Source organism: Pipra filicauda, unplaced genomic scaffold, assembly GCF_003945595.2.
Source record: "Pipra filicauda isolate LSUMZ 115617 unplaced genomic scaffold, ASM394559v2 scaffold154_size2910363_pilon, whole genome shotgun sequence".
Lineage (NCBI taxonomy): Eukaryota > Metazoa > Chordata > Aves > Passeriformes > Pipridae > Pipra > Pipra filicauda.
The window spans coordinates 34,846-57,034 of record NW_024104040.1 but is presented as its reverse complement, the minus strand read 5'-3'; the positions used below and the strand labels follow the sequence as shown (position 1 = coordinate 57,034).

At 40.5% G+C, this 22,189-nt stretch overlaps 1 protein-coding gene and 1 long non-coding RNA gene across 8 annotated transcripts in view; one reads left to right on the top strand and one right to left on the bottom strand.

Moving 5' to 3' along the window:
* LOC120322790 overlaps nt 1-19,167 on the bottom strand; it is a 29,020-nt gene extending 9,853 nt beyond the window's left edge. Inside the window, exons 1-2 of the long non-coding RNA XR_005562709.1 lie at nt 18,837-19,167; nt 1,332-2,237 (exon numbers count right to left, since the gene is read on the bottom strand). This is a non-coding gene — a long non-coding RNA (uncharacterized LOC120322790). The remainder of the gene's footprint in view (nt 1-1,331; nt 2,238-18,836) is intronic.
* Nucleotides 19,168-19,867: 700 nt separating this feature from the next.
* The window catches only part of RBBP8 (RB binding protein 8, endonuclease), a 37,158-nt gene continuing 34,836 nt past the window's right edge, over nt 19,868-22,189 (top strand). The window contains exons 1-3 of one of the 7 annotated variants that reach the window (XM_039379063.1): nt 19,868-19,907; nt 21,462-21,753; nt 21,856-22,140. The gene's annotated coding sequence lies outside the window, so the exon portion shown is untranslated. Of the gene's footprint in view, nt 20,138-20,973; nt 20,992-21,461; nt 21,754-21,855; nt 22,141-22,189 lie in introns of those variants that run through there. The other 6 variants (XM_039379065.1, XM_039379061.1, XM_039379062.1 and 3 more) reach the window with 6 other exon arrangements.

The following is a 22,189-nucleotide window of genomic DNA, read 5'->3' as shown; positions in this document are numbered from 1 at the left end:
TCACTGATGCTACTAAAACAAAACTTGAGCTAAAATTTGTTTCAAGTCTTTACTTGCTTGCAATGGAAAGTTTGCTGGCAGCTGTTGTCATCATTAGCCTTGTGGCGATGTTTTTTTTCTGAAGTGTCTTGTGTCTTATTGAAGCTTAAGGCTTGTTAAATTGGGAGGGGACTTTGGGTGATCTGCCAACAGCAGACAATAAAGTGTTCTTTTCTCCTGTTGTAACAGAGTAGTAAGTTCTGGTTTATGGATAATGGCAGCTACACACAGTAAATTAAAACACACACAAAAAAGAGGAAAACATGTAGGCTTTTCTCTAAGTAGTCCATTTAGCCCATTACAGGCTTCCCTTGGGTTTTAAATGCAATCGTAAAAACACTCTAATTTTTCACCATTAACTGTTTTCTTTTCCTAGTAGGCTAAGAGCAGGCATTTTTATAGCAATGTCCCTCTCCAGGGACCCCAGCTTTATAAGCTTTGAGCTGGATTCCTACCACCTCCATTTGCTGTGACTCCCCAGACCAGCAGGAAAAGCTGTGGTCTGGAGAACACCTCCTCCTCCCTGCCCAGCTCTCTGGGAAGGAGCTGAAATTCATCATTTGCTCATACACTGTCCTCTGGTTTTGCCTTCTCACTACAGATTGCTAGGACAGATGGTGGTCTAGCTTTTAAATATGGATCAGCTACATCATTTTTATCCTGTAAACCGACAGAGAGCTGTATCTCAGAGTATGCCAGAAGTCCACAGAAGAACCACTGAAGCAAACCATGCATCTCAAAGCAGACTCAAGTACATTGGTTCTATGCAGTGAAGCCTCACATGTGGCTTAGGGAGCTCCATCAGGGCCACGGGACCCACCACAGGACATTGGTAATTTGTTGCCATAAAACACCAAATGCACCAGAAACACTTAATTCACCATCTTCTGTACAGAGGGTCTGTAATGGGCCCTGCAAGCAGGTTTGGAGGTCCTATATCACTCTACAGAATCACACAGCAGCCTCAGACTGTTAAGTTTAGGATCATTACCAAAAAACAGGTCCAGTGAAGACTAATCAGATTAAGACAATTAAAATGAAACCAGGCACCTTCAGCAGAAAGAACAAAACTAGAAGTCCAAGCAAGGAGCAGCATGTTTTGCCCTTTGATTGTGGTTTTCCTTGTTTGCTCAAGGTGCCAGAGCCCTTGAACTTACATGGAGCAAGCATGGCCAGGGACTGGCATTGTTTTAGCAATATGAGGAAACTAAACTCTAAAATAAACCTCTAAGGTTTTTTATGATTTAACAGGTAGCTCTGTGGGTAAGTCCTGGGATGGAGACATAGATTACCTGGGGAATTCAGTTCCTTACAGTGACTCCAGCTTCTCAGGGCAACCATGGACCTGTCACCACTTCTCTGTATCTTTTCTCCTCCTCCATATTGCAGCCATGATGATGATACACCAGTGCCTTACCCTTTTCTGCCTCACCTCCTGGAATGGGAACTCCTCAGGCAGTGAGTTGCTGGCAGCTTCACGCAGGAGCACAGCCCAGCACCGCAGGGCAGCCAGAGCAGCTTGTCATGGCTCTAACAGCAGCAGGAAGGTGTGTGGCACTACTGTGTCACCACACGAGCACACACACAGCAAGATTCACTGTCCCTGACATGGTGGAGGTAGAAAGACAGCGGGCAATAACCACTTTCTGCGTGCTTAACAGTTTAAAGGAGATAATTGCCATACATAACTCAAACCTTATGGTTAATTCAGGAAAGTGGAATTAATTAACTATCTTGGCACTTGGTCTTGATTCTACTGCTAACTTGTGTTATAAAACATATAAACATCATGGAAGTGTTGTTCTATTTGTCATGCTGTGTAACAAATTGGGGACAGTACTAGTGAAGAGGAAGCCAACATCTTTCCTCACATACGCTCTGCCGTAAGTAATCATCTCCTCCAGTAGGGATCTGAGGGAACAGCATTCCTGCTATTATGAGTCTTCCAGTTACACATGAACAAGAAGTACAGAAATAAAACTCCAGTTGTGATGCATCTGCCTTTCCTAAGTGGTCAGTGTGCGTAACTTGCTCAGTTTGATTCTGGAATCTCAGACGCAGCCAGAAGCCAGCTCAGCCTCCCCAGGGTCACTCATCTGGCAGTCTTTTGCCAGGTTCTCTGCACTCGTATCTTCGCCTAGCTTTTTTTATGGTGCTTGTGTGTCTTTTGATCTTCCTTCATGATAAAACCAGGTAACCTAATTAAAAAAAAAAAAAGAAGAAAAGAAACAGAAAAGCCAATTTAGCATTTGTAACAACAATCTCATTGGAATTTCTCTGGAAGTCTTGTAGTCTGGTCTTGCAGAGGCAAACTCCTCAGGCTGAGACCTTCTTAATGTTCTGACCCAAACATTTGCATAAAAATGGGCAGGTTTATCTTTTTTTTTCTCCTAGCACCGGGATTTTTTTAAAGTATTTCACACATCAATTTGCACTTACTATTGAGATGGCTGGCTGTCCTGATGGAAGGGCAGAAGTCCCAGCTGACCTGAGTGTCCATCCCCTCAAAGTAAAAGTAAGGTCATGGCTGCTCAAAATTAGGCAACTGTTGTGTTTTCAGGGGCAAAACTTTATAAAGACAGCAGACTAAATGGTTGTCCCAAGATAGATATGTCCTTTTGCTTTTGAAATGTCCCCAAAGTTCAGGTTGTTTTTTCCTCTGGTCCTAGAGCTCTGTAAGCAGCAGTAGCATATGTATTTCAAACATCAGTCACTGCTGAAAGACAATGAACAAAGGGCCATGCAAAAGGGAGGAAAGAACTCAGAGGCAAATTCTCTCAGGTCACATGCCAGGTGAGATGACACTAGTTCAGGCTGTTCACTTGTCCAAACGAGACCCTACTGCCATCTGCCCACATATTTCTATCTTTCCGGTGGTGTTGCCACAGCAAGTCCTTCATTCTTTAGAAAAAAAAAGAAAGGAAAAAAAGTCCACCTGAACTATTCTATGTGTATTGATTTGGTTGATTTGCTGCCTGTGTAACTCAGAGCATCATTAATCTGATACAGTGAGCGCCCTTTGAAAAGCTTTGACTAAGTACAATATCAAGTGTCACCCTGGGCTTTAGAGTACAAAAAGTACAGATAGCACAAACAAAAGGGCCGTATTCACCCTGATTTAACTCTTCCAACCTTCCTAACAATTGCCATAAGGTGGTTATTCTGAAGTTGAATCAGAGGAAAATTTGAACCAGAATAGAAATGGGAGAAAGTGGCTTGGATAAAGATGTTTTCTTGATTTCTTAAGCATGTTGCTTGATTGATACTGCTGAAAATTATGCTGATGATTTGAAACACTCACGTTACTGTTTTTCAGATGTTGGAATTGTCTGGTTTCTAGATTACAATATGCTTAGCAAAGGTGCTAATCACTTCCTCCACATAAACAAGATTAAATTCTCTTTGGAAAATGAATATGCAGGTTGCCTCTGACAAGTACTTGTGAACTGCTTCATAAGCAGTTGGGTAACAGCATAAACTCCTGAGAATGAGTATATTCAGAGTAAGTAGCAGCAGGCATTTACTTTCACAAGAAGAAAACTTTCAAACTCAAATCCAAATTTTGTTCTAGTCCAAATCCCTTCCCCCTGCCTGTACTCCAATTCATACTTCTGTTGCTATGTCAGCTGTCATCCTTTCTGTTCCCATGCTCTTCTTCCCTTAATCACAACCTGAATATCACCACTGGTGTCAGCTGCTGCCTTCTCCAACCTTGGCCTTAGCAAGACTTGTCAACAACCACAGCACAGGGTGCTGCTGTACAGGCTGCAGCCCACCAGCCAAGTGCTTTGGAGTGTGGTCTGCAATTCCAAATGGGATTTTCAGTGCTGTATATATTCCCTCTGTCCCTACAACCCACACCTCCAGAAGAGGTGGGATATTTCATTAGGCCAGCTGAAAAAGAGAAGATGCTGTTCCAGTGCAATAGGGCTGTTGTAAGCCTGAAGCAAAACAAAACTTAGCACCCTGTCCAGCTTTCCTGCCCTTGATCACTCCTGATATTACTCACCCCCAGAGGCTGAGTCTAAACTTTATGTCATGCCTATGGCAGACAGAAACAGTTTTACTGAAGATAAATATTATTTGGATTCTCAGTAATTCTGGTGTCCCTTAAAAGAAACTTGCAAGACAATTCAATAACTTGATTTTTGTTCTACCAATAAATTCCTTTTTATGTTAAAAAAGGTATTTTGATCTCAGTGACAGAGGTAGGGCCAGATCCTGCCTAGTTTTTAAGCGCACAAGGTGGTGCGTGGCCAGGGTACACTTGAGCTTTCATGTTTTTTCACAGCAATGGGCAAAACATGGTCTAGAAACTTTAAATAAAGAAGGGGAAACCGAAGTAGCTGTTTTCAGTTTTTAAACCAGTTCCAGTACTAGCTGAAATCAACCTATGTACCAGGAAATTGGCTGAGACCAGAATGTTTTTTGGTGGTGCTATTCCTCTGGCTTAGCACTGCAATAATGTGAAAAAGAAAAAAAATATTTACTAAAGAAAATACCCCTGGTGTTGTTGGTGACTCAGGTAGAGTACCTATGACCAGAAAACAACTTCTCTGTCACTGAATTATTGTTTCTCACTGATGTTAAGAAAACAACCTGGAGATTAGCCATTGATAAATGGTTTGTATTTCCTCAAAGGTAAGTTTTATGCTGCAATGCAGACAATTGAGCCTATGTCAGATTGTCAGTAACGCGTGACAATAGTTTCCTGTAACAAATAGGCCTTGTTCCAGTATGCACATTCCAGTATGCATTAATCCTTGTACTACTTTGTGTTTAAAATATCAAAGGCAGACATGATTGGAAAAACAGCAAAGATATCATCTCAGCAGTAAGTATATAAGGGTGCAGAATTCTTAGAAAACAGCTGTCCCAGTCCTTCTCAGCATGTAAGAAATATTGGATCTTGGCACCCTAAAAAGGAGGATAAAGTAACTCATGTGCTGACAAAATGGGGGAACTGAGGGTTTAATCCCTGCTGTTGCAGTGAAGAAAGCGGAAGCAGCAGATTACTCCTGCAAGGAGATATATTCCCTCCTTCCCCTCTGCTCTCACCCCAAAATAGTCACCATTTATCTATTTTGCTGGCCTTTTACTGTGGAAGAACTGGATAGCTGGCTGCACAGGGGATGCAGCAATTGTCTGCATGGACAACAAGCACTCCATGTCCCTTCCAGCACAGACATCTAGGCAGCAGGATCCTTGCTAGCCCAGTTTATGAAACAGGGGAACCCATTTCATGCCTTGGTTCTGTGTGACCCCACAGAATAAATGGAGAGAAGCCTCTGAAGAATCCTAGAACACAAAACCTAAAGAGCAGCAAATCAATAAAAGGAGAAAGCACAAAAGAACAAATTTTTCATGCACCTACACTGAGATCATCCATTTCAGGATGAAAAATAATTTTGTGCACTTCCTTAATGAAATAACAATCCCTCAATTTATAAAAGGAAGCCTGCTTAAATGGTAGCAGAGCCTAGTTCAACACCTTAGATGTCGTTTAACACTTTATGTTTTTGTTTCGGTGCCTTTTAAAGCATAACTCAAATATGAGTCCCTGATATTTGTTCTTAGAACTAATTATTCCTGTACTTTCTTGAATAGGAGCCAGGAGTGAACTATAAACATGAGTGTCAGAAAAAAATACGATTGAAGGTACATATACACTGTTTGTTCACTATTCCATATGTACTTTAAATTGCCTGGGTGGGGGAAAGTGTTCTCTCAGATTTGCATTTAGCTCACACATTTTCATTCACTTAATTCAAACAGGGTTTGTTAGTCAGTATTCTTTTGCTGCCTTTTAGGTTCCTATTTGCTGCCATTTTACACAGCATACTGTCTGGTCTCAATTGTGTATGAGTCAGCCCAGTTATAAGGAGGTAGGTGGACAGTCTGTATTTGGGCCAGCTGAGAGTGATTGTTGTTACCCAGTTAGTTTTAGTTAGAAACAGATTATTAGGGTGCACACAGGGGTGGGGGGGACACAGCTCATAAATGTGGTTGTGTTAATTCTAGAGGGTGCATTTTTCTCAGTGTTGGGCCAAAAAAAGAATGGTTTCACCACTGTGTTCTGATTTTGCATTTTTAGATGCTTAGGTGAGAAGAAAATCACATTGCTGATTTACAAACAGAGATACTCAAGTCCTTTACACTGAACAAGTAGAGGTTTTTTTAACTCTAGATCAAATTCCAATTATTTTACTTTCAAAAACACATCTCTTAAAATGTGATTTATTTCCTAAAGAAGAACATACTGTGAGAACTTGCAAGAAGGGTGGATACCTGAATTACATAGCACCCGATTAATCTACACACTTTACTGGTACAAGCGCCAGTTTAGACGAGATGCTCCAGGTCAGGCTTACTGACATTTCTGCCCACTTTGTGCTAGTCATGGAAGAATACAAATGAATCTCACATGTGGGATAGAGCAAGCTTCAGCAGATTAACTTAAGTCCCAGCTGTACAAGGTAACCACTGCCAAGAAGTCTAGGGAATGCCATCAGGGTTCACTAGTTGGTCCACTTTGACAGTAGGATATACTTAAACTTAATAGAAGGGTTTGTTTGGAAGGGAACAGGGCAAAGTAGCCAGAGTGCTGTAAATTCATGCCTTAGCTTACTTTTCTCTAATCTTCCCATGTCAGACACACTGATGAAAGATGAGATTTTAAACTGATTGCACTGAGCAAATCCAAAAAGTTGTCTAATCACTGAAATCCACAGTCCAAACCAGACTTCCTGACTTAGCTTAGCTGATATAGTCAGTATAAGTGGCTGCAGATTAATTTGGTCTAGCTTAAATGAATCATCCAAAAAACTCCACTACACTGAAATCCTGTAGTATCTGTTTTCTCAGACAGCATGACTCAGTCATGACCTATCTGCTAGATGCTGGCCTTGCCTCAGGTGGAGGCTTGGAATAAAGGTGGCCTGAGCCATCAGTCCTGACAACCCTGCCTTCTGTCAGGAGCTCATGGAAGTACCACAAAAACTACGCTTTCCTTAAGGCAAATTACCACTTCCCTTGGAATTTTCAGAAGTTCATAAGTACTTATGGAAACAATAATACTTACATTGTGTCTGTATTGTACTTCTTCTTTTGATCACTAGAGCACTGAAAAAGCTGTGTTGTTATGCACAGCACAGTAAACACAGTGCAAAACGAAATTTGACCAGCATCACTGTAACAAAGAATCACTTCAAAGTTTACATCTTTCCTGTGCAGGTGAAGAGTTCATGTTTTAGCTATACAGCTTTCCTGAGGGAGGAAGATAAATCTAACACAAAAGATACCGTTAATCACAATTACCTTTTCTGTGTTTGTTTGTTTGGGGTTTTTTCTGTAGATCCCGTCTCTTCAGTCATAAACAGTTTGGAATAAGGAAAATGTGTTGTGTTGTTTCTAGAATTAGTCCAGTAATGTACTTGCCGTCTAGCTGTCAGTTCATTATATAGTTTCTTCATGAAATTAAGGCCTCTAAGAACATTCATATTGTATTAAATAAGGTCTTGGTCACTGTGCATGTGCTAGTTTCTCAAAAGTTTGATCCCGTTCATGTATTAAAAAGGCCTGAGCATGTCTCCCCTCAGACATGCTACCTCTGTGGTGTTTCAAAGTGAAACATATGTTTTGTTTAAAGAAAAAAATCCTGTGGGCTCATCAGTTTTGTCTACCCTGCCAAGGTTTGCCAGTACTTCAACTATCCTCATACAGGGTTTGTCGGGCTTTGCCATTACATTAATTTAACAATTTTGGTTTAAAAGTTCCTTTTGCTTAAGTATAGAATTTTTAAGGCAGACTATTTCACTGACGCCCTCCACTAAGAAAATCCAGAAACACTTTCATTGGCACTGTTTGAAGACAATGGCAAAGTTGGCTTCTGGATAAATCAAGGAGGTGAGTGACGGCCTCTTTAACATTCGTGAATGGCCGGGCTCCAGCTGTGTGTCTCAGAGGAAGGTGGACAGAAGCTCTGCAGAAGCTTGTGCTGGAGGATGGCACTCCCACACCTTCTCCACCTCCCACTGCTCTTCCCCTCCCTCTGCCAGAAGATACCTCCTCCTGAGATTGACAAGAAGGTAGATAATCTATATTTTAAATGAGATAAAGAAGAAATAGTGGATGAGGCATAGAAACAAACCACTCTTCTTATACAATTTTAATAATGCTACCAGACTGGTGTGAACTATTCCTTTTAAAGTCCTAAGAGAGTTAACAAGAGGTTAAGCAATGAAGATAGTACTTTGGTAGCTGCTGAATATGAACAATGATCATACATGACAGAATTTGAAGAAATCACAGAGTATTCTGAGTTGGAATGGACCCACAAGGATCACTGAGTCCAACTCTTAAGTGAATGGTCCATATGGGGATCAAACCTATAACTTTGGTGTTATTAGCACCATGCTCTGACCAACTGAGCTAATCTTATGAGAGAGGGAGAGGAGGAGGTCAGATGAAAGAAATAGGACAAATTAATCTCCCTGTTAGTTACATTAATTTTAACAGAACATAATTTAGTTCAGTATGATTAAGCCAAGACATAAATAACTGCTCAGACACTTAAGTGGGGACAGTGGGTAGGTGTCAGAGGTCAAAAAATTAAATTTGAGAATCAATGACAAATAAGACCAAAGAAAAGCACTCTCAAAAGTCAGGAGTTCTTTTCGCTTCATCCTTCCAGTACCTAAAGGTAGCTTACAAGAAGGCTGGAGAGAGACTTTTCACAAGGGCATGCAGTGATAGGACAAGAGGGAATGGCATTAAGCTGAAGGAGGGTAGGTTTAGATTAGATATTAGGGAGAAATTCTTTACTGAGGGTGAGGCACTGGAACAGGTTACCCAGAGAGGTTGCGGACTTCCTATCCCTAGAGATGTTGAAGGCCAGGTTGGATGGGGCTCTGATTAACCTGGTCTAGTGGAAAGTGTCCCTGCCTATGGCAGAGCAGTTGGAACAAGATGAACTTTAAAGTCCCTTCCAACCCGAACTATGCAATAATTCTACACAAAAAGCAAATAGAAGAAATATGAGACAATACCAATTTCTTTTTAGTTATGGATATCCCCAAGACACACAGAACATTGTTGAGGAATCAGGTATAGGAGCTATATAAACATCAGTTTCCTTAGGTTTTCTATAGGTTTCTTGATTGTTTTGAAAGAGGTGGCTTTTGAAACAACAGCAATTAACTTCAGATTTAGACCCCTTCTCATCGCACCTTGTAATTTCAATATGTTGTAGCTAGTAAAATTGATTAAAAAGCTATTTTGTAGATATTTTTGATGAAGAAAGACTGGTCTTATTCTATATATTCTAGATACACATCAGTAGCCCTTGACAAATTACTGTCATTTAGCTGTAGAAGCACTAATTCTCAAAGAATCAGAAAGCAACAAATACATATTCTTTTTTTTTAAAAAATCGATCTAGTGAAAATTTTAGTCATTCTTTCTTCAGTAACAGCTTGATTTAAACTATTACTACATTTTGCATTATGAAACACAAAGAGAAACCTGATGCTAAGAACATTTCAGGAAGTGCCTTGCAATAGAAAACTGTAGCTTCTTAATAAAACTATGAAGTGTATTAGTAAAACAGCAGATAAATGAGTAGCAGACAGTCTACTTTGATTTTCCAAGGTCTTCGACCAAGGACTGCAGAAGAGGCCATAAGTACAAGCTAAGGGGTGAGAAAGTAGTTCTCACATTTAAAATAACTAAAGGTGCAGATAACAAAATAGAGAAATAAAATATCTAATTTCAGCATGTGAAAAGATAACTGTGGTTCCCATGATATCCTGTGCTTCCATGTAGGAAGCCTGTTGCTTAATACAATATCATCTGAAAAGAAGACAAATAACAGAAAAATATTTATTATTCAGACCTCCAAGCAATTACAGCAATGCCACTTCTGGTTCCTGCTTTGTAACTCTCTTTATAGCAAATGCTAACTCTTCTGTAAAGATCAATCTTCATTTTAAACAAAAGCAAAATATTCCTAAATATCTGTATCTGCTTTATAATAATAATTCAAACCTGGTCAAATACAAACAAATAGACAAGAAGAAAATCCAGTGACAAGGGATACTTTAATCTGTGGCAGCCTTTTCTGAAAAAAGTAACAATAAATCACTCTTTATATGAGAAAGTGCTGGAAATTTGTACCCCTACACATTGAATTTGGTAAAAATGGAGGTTCCAGCCATTTGTGCAATCTCATTCCAGAATAATCATTCCAGTGTAATGGTCTCAGGTGCTTCAGTTACTTTCTGATTGTATCTCCTTTTTTCCCCTCCTCCTTTCCAAGAATGAAAGAGAATGCTGGAATTTCCTAGGAATTAGTTCTTCTCTTACATTTCCTCACAACATTCCTGTAGTATTACAGCCCATAGTGAGACCGCTCTACACTCAAAACTTCACAAAACTAATTACCCTTCTTGAATTACTAAATTGGACCAACTGTTAAAGACAGTCTTGAGAACTGTGGAGAAAGAGTTAGACTGACACCAAAAATAATAACATTTTAAGGTTTTTTCCTCTCAGAGGAAAATAGCCAAGTTTTTATATCAGCCTTACTCTTGTAGTGAGAATAATGATAGTTCTCTTGTAATTTGTTTTTTATATCCTGCCAATGTCCAGTCCTGCTGTCTCAGCCAAGGTAGGTGAGACACTATTGTCATCAACAAATTGGTTGCAACAAGTTCTAAACCTGTTCTTGCTCAGAGAAGCTTCAGAAAATGCTTTAGATTGCATCCTTTGGTTCCCTTGAAGTAATTTTTCTCTAGTTAGCCTTTAGGTCAGAAATTAACTGCTGCTACCTCTCTTTGTTATCCAAAGTAGGACTTGGCCTATTTTTCAATGTCCCTTTATGAACCAACACTGTCCTTACACTGCTACACAACTAGTCAAGGGGAGAGAAATATTACCTAACTCTGATAGGGGGTGGGGGCATGTGTGTTATCTGAATTTGCTTGTGAAAGAACTGAACAGCTTTTGATAGCTACGGGGAGGTATGTTGTAAACTCTCTGTAATGAATACTTGTAGACATGAATGTTTGTGCATACCTTCAGTATAAGAACAAGTTGAAGCCTGCACCATTTATATTGTCTTACTTTTCAGAATTGCACCTCTCAGACTCTTCTGGAGAAGATTTTATATGATCACTGCATAAATCGGTAGAGTTCACACATAAGCATTATGCGACTTTTCTTCATGGAAGCTGGAGATGATCTATATATCATATATAATTTACATATAATTTATTCTCAATTGTAAAAGCATTTAATAATAGGTTTGATTTGAAAGAGAATTCATCTGTGACATTCGTTTATTGTAAATTATATTTGAAATAACAGAGGATTTGGTACTTCAGACAATAATACTGCCTTCTTCAGGAAGAAAAGCAATCTCTCTCACAGAGAACTCCAAGCCAGCCTGATACTACAATATTTATATCTGCAGTAAATGTACTAATAGAACTGCCATGAGTTACAAGGCTGAGAACAAGAGTCAAGTCATGTTTATCCAAGAATGTAATGATATATACAATAACTTCTCTGTCCTATACCTTCACCTTTTGACTTATGAAAAATTAAATTCCTGTTATTTGTGGAAGTGAATATAAAAGCCTAACTTAATGAATCAACCCTCCCAGCAAATCTGTATGAGAAGTCTCAACTGGTGAGAAGCCCCTGCTGTATCTCTAAGGTGTGTACATGGTGGTTTTGGTTTGGGGGGAGCAAGAGTCTCCTTTAAGCTCCCAAGTCCCTTTTATTCCTATATTTTTCAGACTCCAGTAAAAAGTTAAATGGCAAGCACAGTGTTTTTTTAAAGGCCTACCATCAGGTTCACTATAAGACTCCAGTTTTAATAATGCACTCAGAATGAAGGAAGTAAAATTTCAGACAGTATCTTTTATGAGACCAGCTGACACTATTGGCAGTAGACCAACTTTGAAGCACATCAGCCCTCCTTAAGTCTGTTATGCAAGCAGAACCTTTTCCACATTATACAGTCTTACAGTTATTTTGGATGGTAATTTACCTGTGTTAATCAGTTACACAGTTTATCCAAATATGTGACACTCATGAAAACAAACTGTAGGCAAACACAGTTCATTCACATTGGACAGGGATTTACACCTCAAGATGTAGTGCTTGTGGAAAGGGCTTTGGAGTGCTTAAAAACTTCAATATAGAGCATCAATATTGTGGCATATCCAGAACTCAATGTCTCCATCACAGTTGGCACTAGTGCCCAATAATTCCGTAAAACCTACTGAATCACCAAAACCACTTCCTGCAGCACTTTCTGTAAATCATTTATCCAAGTACTGACCAAGCCCAGCCCTGCTTAGCTGTATGAAATCATAGCCTAAGGTTGTGTGACTACAAGCACAAACAGCTTACATCTGTCATTTCAGCCCAGTTAGTTGCCCTCTTCAGAAAAGAGCCTTCCTTTCAAGTCTGTCATAAGATGTGGTCTTTTAGGAAGGGTTACTTTCCTGTACTAAAATAATCTGAGTATATTCAAATATCAGCATGTCTACTTTTTCATATTCTGGTTAATGATGAAAATACTGCCCGTGCTGCAGAACGCTGGTTGAATTTGATGGTAGCTTCCAGTTCTGATCACTAGTTGTCTTGTAAGTATTATTAAAATGGGTAAGAATACACAATCTAAAAAATTATAAATGATACCACTGTGGGATCATTTTATGAACAAACACAGCTTTCTGCAGTTATTCAGAGCCTTTGACAACATGTAATGCAGCAAATTTTTTCAAGTCTGAGTGTTTAAATTCAGGTGCCTAAATAAAAAATAGGCAAAGGTTTAGCAGGCTGACTGTATGTACTCATGATCACATTTCCAGAAGTGTTAGACTTACAGCTCTTACTGATTTTACTCAACATCTCTGACAATCACAGCAGGAGATCTGAAAGTTATGGACTACATTTGTATCTGGGGAAAAAAAAAAAAGTAGTAAGTTTACACAGATGCAGGCTTCTGTCGGGGCATATCCTGATCTCTGCCTACAGCCTGAAAAACTATGCAATATGCAGGACTGCTGTGCAAGTATTCTTGCCCTGCAGCCATGAACAAGAAGCAGCACAGCTGCTGTGGTAGCCCATGTGATATTGTAACAGGGCAGCTGCTGTAGTTCCCCACAGTTATGGAAGCATGTCGCATACACGACATGTTCTCTGACCTGTTTCACCTTGAAATGTGCTATGCAGTAATTCCGGGTGGGCTTGCACTGACCTAGGTCTCCACCAAAGTCACAAGGTGGATATTCCACATGCAAGCTCCCAGTGTCCCGTTTCTCATGTGGTAACAAAGTTATGCTGAATCCTAGGCATACAATAGGTATATATATATAAATAAGTCTTGGTGCATAATTTCAGGGGTTTTTAGCTGGTCACACTAAAATTTTGGTGTTATTTGGTTGTAATAAGTCTGTATGGTTTGTGTTATAAAAAAAAGGTATTTTCTTTCCTGTTTCTCCTTGCACTTATGCTGGGCAAGACCTCTAGCCCAGTCCATCTGCATATGAAATGAAAGAAAATTTATAACAATAAGATCTTGCTACACTTAAAAAGGATGTATCACTCCCCCACCCCTCGGTAAATTATTTTGCTAGAGGCTACATCATTCTCTCTGAGTAGTATGTTGGGAGTTGACAGAGGCGTGAATAATTCACCACTATGAAGCCTCCCCGAGCTGAGCTGCAGCATGTTGGGCCAGCCTTTGATGCAGACTGGTTGGGCAGGTTCCTGGGCGCCCCGGGAACCGGTCTGATGGGTCTGTTATGCCAACAAATTCTGGTATGATTCCATGCTCTCCAGAATGCAGAAACCTGCCCAGCCAGTTAAATGAAAGGCATATTAGGTTATCCATTGCACATTGTATATATCTTAGGTGCAGCAGATCTCCTCTCGGCATTCTCTAGTGTGGTCCACAGTGGCTTCCTCATCTTACTTACACTTGAGGTTTATAGCTGGAGGGGAAGTCAATAGTAAATATTTATCACCCCGATCAAGAACAGAACTTTTCACAATTCAAACAGAAGGGTGAGTTTTGAAAATCTTTCTTTAAAATTAATTTAAGATAACCTTAAGCAAAAAATTTCTCTGATGCTTGAAGTGGTATAATGGCTATCTCCTTAATGTGTCTGAGTACTGCCCGTCTCAATGGTGTTTGTTGACAGGATTTTTGTGATTGCAGCTTTTTGACCCTTCTGTGTGCAGCTCAACATCATCTCCTCTGCAAGAGTATTTACTGGACAGACAATTCAATGAACCTAGCATGGGAGTGAGAGATAGAAACTCCACTGCCAATGACTTAGTATTTTGAGCAAGTCATTTAAGTATTGCCTATTGATCTTCTCTTTTATACAGTGTTTTTATAATCCCTGTCTCATAACAGCACTGCTGTGACAAGGCATAGTGCCATTACAGTAAGGTGTGCAGTTATTAATTCTTGCCAGACTAACTTTTTTAATTGTTCAATTTTATAAAGTAAATTAATTAAGTCTAGATTTACATATTCAGAATTAGCTTCATAGTAAGACAGGAAATGTACATTGTTACTGCTTGCTTTCTACATATTCATTAGAAATTTACCTCTTTGGAATGAGTAATGGTGGTGGCAATGGTAATAAAAAGCAGTCCTAATCATAAAGAGTAGGCTGACCTGAAAGTTCTACCTGTATCTGTGACTGAATCCATTCACAGGTTCTGTGTCAAATAAGAAAAATTAAACAGTGTGAAAACAAAAGCTGTGGAATCTGGTAACTGATTAACTACTGGAGCACAGAGGTACTTGCTGAGCTGAATAGAAAGGAATGAAGACAGGTTTTGTCATGCCTGTTAGGACAAAATAACTCTTTAACTTAAGTAAATGTGAATCTTCCATCTGTGTAGCTACATTTTTGAAAACCTTCACATAACTACTTCCGACTCCTGGGAAATCTTAATTTTGTCCATCTTTACAGGAAACAATCACCATTCTCTTTGATGATGTGAAAAAAAAATACTCAGAATCAGTGGATATAAACCATTAGATACAAATATATCTACACAGGATTATGTAAGACTTTATGGTAGGCACACAACAGGAAGCTTTAATTATAAAGGTGTTTACTTGCCAGCTGTTTCGAGGTTGATGTTAAAATGAATATTATTCATTTGTAGAGTGCCAAGAAAAAGGCCTCCTGAGTACTTAAAAAAAAAAAATCAATGAATTGAAATTACCTTCTAATTAGTAGCATTGTATCTGTGTGTAAAATTTTTTCTTCCAAGTGTGGGTAAACAGAAAAAAAGCATAGGGAAACTTTTGTATTCTCACAGAAGGTAATAACATTTATCAAGAAAAAAGTCTAATTTTCTTATCAACTCTGTTGATTCTGCTATCAAATATGTAAGGAAAAATTATAAGGAATAAACCATTTTCCAAAGAAAAAATTATAGCTGGTTGAACTGTATGGTTTGCACAGGAAGTCTCTGCAGGAAGTCTCTGTAGAGACTATAAAATGCTACAAGAGAGCTTTGATTTCTAAAGCTTTAGGATTTTTACACAGCACATTTTTAAAATTCAAACTAAATAAACCACTTTTTCAAAATACTGCTTGCCACCCTCTCTCTCTCTCTCCTGTTTATGTGTTCTGTTTTATTCGGGTTTTCCTCAGCTGCTTTTTTTTAGGGGGCTGGAAGAGCAGGGGCCATTGTTTGGGGACTTTTTTTTTTCTCTCAAATGGTAAGTAAAATATTATTTCCTATATGTTGTTTCAGTTTGCTTGTTTTCTGGCCCTGAATTTATGTCGTTCACTACAGTAAAAGGTAGGTGGCATGATTTTGTGCACAGATCTGTAAACTTTTACTTCAGCTGAGATAAACACGCATAACTACTCAAACTACTCGTGCTACCCTGAGAAACATCAGTAGGAGCAAAACATTTCCGCATGCAGCTAACACAAATAGGTGCTGCTGCTTAGAGCCGGAAGACCAGCAACACTGGTCTGGGGTCCTGCAACAGCATCCCTCAGGTTGCTTTTTTTATTTCCCTCCATCAAGACTCTCTAAGAGACCTGAGAGTTTCAGTCGAATAAGCCCTGGCTTTTTCTGACTACAGATGAGGAGCAGTGAAAGCACTTCAAAGAAGAGGGTTTCTTAAAGTGAACAGTGTTACTGGCATCAGGGAATTTGATCTCGGCTTGATTTCAAAAGTGGCTACGCAAGCAGCTTGAGAAGAATCAAATTCAACTAGTGGGGGTGGTGGAGTGGCTCCTCCCTATTTTTCCAGAGAAAGCAACTACCTGTGCCAGACAGCAGTGGTGTTCTCTGTGTGCCCTCCCAGCTGTAAGAAATCATGCCATTCAGAGGACTGTCGCCTCCTACACTCCCAGTTTAAATCCCATTTAGGCAGCAGCTGAACTGTGCCACACGCTCTTATATGCTGCATCTGAAGTTGGTCTCCTTTGATGTCCTCATTGGCAACTGCAACATGAAGTTCGTTGAATGAATATGACTAGAGAGTTAAACATTATATTTATCCCTCAGTTACAGATCTGCAATTCAAGAACACACTGGCCATGTATGTGTATGTGCAATCCATTCAATCTCATGCAAATAAATAAGGACCTCACTATTTTATATATATATATGTATGTGTATATACACATATAGGCAAAGAGTGAAATAGTTACCATTGTGCTTACAGCATATGAAATATTTAAATTGGACTTCCCATTTTAATTTAAAGCTGGTTTTAACCTTTACATCTAAATTTAAAGTAATAGAAGCAAAAAAAAAAGTAAGCCTTCTGCTAACCTCTTTTAGCCCTATTCTGTATGCATATGCAGTGAGCTAGGTCACCTGCTGCTACCTGAATGGTTTGAAACACTGGTGCAGCCTCTGCACTACACTTGAAAACAGGGGTGCATGTGAGAGAATAAAGGGCGATTTTTTATTTTATCTGTGATGCAACGTTGCACTACTCTTACAATAGAAATTCAGTCATTAGTTGATTTGCTGGTAAATTGTCCAGTCATCAAGAAGAAAGGTATTACCACTAAAGCGTACCTGAAAATCAACAGCTCCACATACTATTATAAGATTAAACATTTCAGACCAGACAGGTCTAAAATGGGCCAGGATAAAATTAGATTCCCTTTTTATCAGAGCTACTCGTGGATAAGTATTCTGTCACCTAATTTAATGTGCCATATTAAGGGTTATTTTGAAATCTGGACATGAGCCATGACACCACAGGAAGTGTTGTATCTGTTCAAGCTCAACAACGGTGAAGCATTTTTCCCACAGTTTTATTGTCTAGGTGTGTGTTTACTCTTATGTGGCAAACGAGATGCAGTTCCAGTCAGACAAGTCAGCTTAAAACATCCAGTATAAATGAATGTGGAACATCAGACTCTCCAGTAATTTTCTAATATGTTCAATGAGCCAGGGATCTATTCAGTCGCCATGTGATTATGGAATACATAAAATCAAATAAATCTGGAAGGGAGATAAGAGTAAAGTTCAACCATTAGTCTTAATCCATTATCACTTACTGTTGAGTAGATAAGAATAACACTGTAGAAGTCAGTGGATTTATGTTGTTGTAAAGTTCAACATGAGAGAATATGAGAACAAACTGCTCACACAGTTTATTGGGAAATAAAAGGGATGACATAATTATTTTCCAGAGTGCCTCCTATAAATAGAAAGAAAGGTACAGTTTATGGTAAAATATCTCATCAATCAGTAACAGGGCTATTTTATTGCTACTTATCAGATCTATGTGTATATTTAAGACATCCGTTTCTCTTAACTCTGAGGAAATGATTACTTGCCTACATCGCAAACTTTTAGATTATAGGAGCTTGAAAAGTAGAATGAAAAGCTGTCAACAAGCATTATTTAGGAGGACTGGAGTGTCTATCACAACCTATTATTTTAGTTCACCATATGTGTACTGATATGATAATGGATCAGACTTACAATATAAGCAATCTCCTGCTGAGCTCCTGAATACCGCATTTATTTTATCTTAGTTGAAAACTAAGTGGTTAAACAGCTGTGAGGAAGAAGCAGAAAAGTTAACTACAAGATTTTTTCAAAATACTTCTGAATTCATGGTAAGTATTTGATGGGAAACCAAGAGTATTTTCAACAAAGGTTAACAACAGATTTGATGTCTGCTTAATCACAGGTCATCTTGGACTTCTGTCTGACAGTATTTCAAAATACTTCAAAATTGCTGAAAACATATTTCAGATCCAGTCTTATTTACGCTGTAGTTCCATATTTATGACACCTTCTGCAGATCTGAGTGATCTGAATATGTAACGAGAGTAAGATGGAACAGCTACTAACAATTATTAAATACCTGAAAACATAACTTTTTAGACACTGCTATTAACGATCTAGAAAGTATGGGTTTGCAGCACTGGCCCTTGCAAACTGATCACCACTGTGTCTTCTAGTCATGCCACTAAGCTGTCTCTGTAGGTGTCCCTATACACATCCAAATGGTCCAGTGGAATCATGTGAAGGCAGAGCAGTAATAGTGAAAAGATGTGTTTTGTTTCTATTTCACCACTAAGAACTACAAACTTAAAATCAAGGGGTTTATCTCATTGCAGACAGCAGGGTTGGTCCCAAGGAATGAAGGAACATTGATCCACAATTTGGGGGAAAAAATTGTGTTGCAAGAAGTCTCAAAAGTGACACCAAAGTTCATCTGCCTTATGCTATAATAATTATACGAGCCTACCTGTTTTCATACTCACATAAAACATCAAAATGTGCTCCAGGTTGTTCTGCTGTGCGCTAAAATGACAGACCATGGAAACCGTTCCGATCAAGAAGGCGAGGGGAAGCACTGCAAATGCATCTGTGTGTAAATCCCAGTAATCAGCAGATTAAAAATCCTGGTTTGTCCCCTTGGCTTTCTCCTGGCAGCTCTCTGTGGAAACCTCAAGCACTGGGGCAGAGGAGGAGAGGGTTAGGACAATGCCTGATGACACTGATGGATGAACATGAGCCAGCAGTGTGCCCAGGTGGCCAGAAAGGCCAATGGCATCCTGGCTTGTACCAGAAATAGTCTGGCCATCTGGATCACCAGGCACTGGTGAGGCCACACCTCGAGTACTATGTTCAGTTCTGGGCCAGTAAGAACATTGAGGTGCTGGAGCACGTCCACAGAAGGGCAACAGAGTTGGTGAAGGGTCTGGAGCACAAGTCTTGTGAGGAGTGGCTGAGGGAGCTGAGGTTGTTTAGCGTGGAGAAAAGGAGGCTCAGGGGTGACTTTATCCCTCTCTACAACTGCCTGAAAGGAAGGTGTAGCCAGGTGGGGGTCAGGCTCTTCTCCCAAGTAGCAAGTGACAGAATGAGAAGAAATGGCCTCAGGTTGTGGCAGCAGAAGTTTAGGTTAGGACATCAGGAGGAATTTCTTCACAGAAAGTGTGATTACACACTGGAATGGACTGCCCAGGGAGGTGGTAAAGTCACTGTCCCTGGAACTGTGTAAGGAAAGACTGAACGTGGCACTTAGTGCCATGGTCTAATTGACATGGTGGTGCTGGGTCACAGGTTGGACTCGCTGATCTCCGAGATCTCTTCCAAGCCAACTGATCCCGTGATCCTGCGTCACTGCTGGCACACGAACACCGCGCTTGCCGTACCGCCGCCGGGCGGCGGGGAGGGAAGGCAGACCCTCACGCCCTGCTCTCTCGCGAGAGTAGCGCGGACGCATCGCGAGAGCTGCCCGCGCCCCTCCCCCCCCCCGGGCAGGGAAGGTGCTCGCTCCAGCTTTTCCTATTTTCCCGCCGTTCGCGGGCGGAGCCGCCGGAGCCAACCAGGTAACGGCGCGCGCGCCGCTCCCGCTCCGCCCGAGGGACAGGCGCGCCACAGCCCCGCCAGGCCTGGGCCCCCGCCGGGTGCGCTGCCGGCATTGCCCCGCCTGACCCAGGAAGGGGCGTGTTGGACATGCCCGACCCCTCCCCGGCCGTCCCGGCTGCTGGGCGTGACCCAAGCCTGGCGGGAAGTTCCCATGGCAGGATTTCCCAGAGCATCCCGGCGTGTCTCTCGAGTGAGTTTTCTGTGCGGTGTTCGTGCAGGAGGGAAAGGAGAATAAAGTTCACCGCCGGGAGGTAGAGGAGAGTTGAGTTTGTAGGAGCAGCCTGGTGCCTAGGGTTTCTGGTGGGGATCGGGGCTCCGTGTGCTCCCCAGAGTCCCGGAGAGGCGGCGTGTTCCCGGCGGAGAGGTGTAAACTCGGATAAGCAGCCTCGGCGCGCTGTCGGTGCTGCGGCATTGCTGGAGGCAATCACTCGTGTAGCCCTGCAGAGCCTTACGGCGCCGGAGGGAGATGCCGTGTGGAAGAAGAGGGAAATGGACGTATTTAAGTGGTTCTATGAGAGCGTCAGTCGGCAGGATATCCGGGAGAGGGGTTGGCATGGTGCTTCCAGCCCCCCTCAGGCAGCTTCCAGTCCTGTCCCTGCTTGCAAGTGTCTGTACATCCAGCTCAGGTGTTTCGTTTTATTTTCCCGAAGGACTGGAAAGCCCTTTCTTAGGACTGGAGAATAAACCATCACTTTTACACCTGTGCATCTGCCCAGGCCTGTCAGAGGCTCGATCTAAACAGTTGTTAGGGTTCCTGTAGTTTAAGGCAGGTTGAACAGCTGTAGGAAGCAATGTATCGTTTTGGGATCTTGAAACAGGTTAAGCTTGGGAAAATTAGTTGCTTTTTTTTTTTCTCTGTTTGTATTTAGTCGACGTGCTAATCATTTGCAGAAACTCCGAGCAAGTTTTGTGCGTTTTTTATCTCAAAGTCATATTGAGGAAAAAAAACAAAACCAAAACAAACACTAGGGACGGCATTTACTGTCTAGAGTCAGACGACTTATCCTAGGAAATGCTTAATCTGACACACTCAAATCTAAAACAGTAAGTGAAAGCAGGTTTGTGGTTTTCACTGCCCTAGCACTTGACAGAGGAAAAAGATTGAAATATCTGTTGTTGAAGGTGGAAAAACAAGAGTTTAAAAGACATTCCTAATGTCACTAGGCAATTGGTCCCACAAAGAAGCATTGTGAGATGGCTTAATGTGGCTGCACACAAAGTGGAGCATTTCAGCTGCAAAGGTGCAAGCAGATTACTGTTACTTCCACTGAGGAATTGTAGTCATTGCTAATTTGAAAAGTTAATTTTATTTTCTATGAAGGACTTCTTTGAAGATAACATTTACTAGGTTGAAACCAAATACTGAAATAGGCTCTGAATTTTCTATGGACAGAGCATGTTAAAGCATTACTTTGACGTCTAAGTATCCTTCTACTATAGAAAATGTACAGTTCAAGTGTTTCTGTGTTATTGAGAATAATGTTTTGTTCCATTATTTTTATTCCATTTTAAAGACAGCCAGACTGAAAGAAAAGTGACTTAAAACTGTGCACAGAGATATGAGAAAGGAGAGTGGAACCAAAGCCTCCAGGCCCTACACTTGGTTACTGACCACTGGACTGAAGATTTTATCCTGGTGAATCTAGGGGACCAGCTGAACCAGTAGCTGCACCCAGATATTCTAAGTTGCTTGAAGACTCTCAGGGAAGGAAATGCAGCTTGGCTAATTGTAGACCTTGTATCTTTTGAACTACAACTGTAACTTGTGCCTCAAAAATTTGGGAGCAAATTGCTCCTTTTATTTGTGTATGTAGACATAGTGGTTTGCTTGCTCAGGCTGCTAATTTAGGAAGAGTACAAAAAACCTAAGATTTTTTTTTTTTTTATTTCTTGTATTTTGTATTACAGAATCATAGAGATAGCCATGTCCAGCTGGTAATGACACAGTGCCTGTTCAAAAGTGTTTGTTTAAAATTGACTGCATAAAAATGGTGAAAACTTAGAATGGCCAGTTTTACACACAGGGAACTGAAGGATAAAAATTATAGAAGTATTTCAGTATTGGACACCCAGTGCCGATAAAATTGAATCTTACCTTGGCTCAGATCCAGATTTGAGTACTGTGCTCCCCCTGAAGTTTACCTGAGAGCATCATCTTTGCTAAGAAACCCTTCAAAACAGATAGAATTGTGGGTAAGACTATCCTGAGCTGTGTAGGCAGTCAAGCTTTTAAGACAGAGCT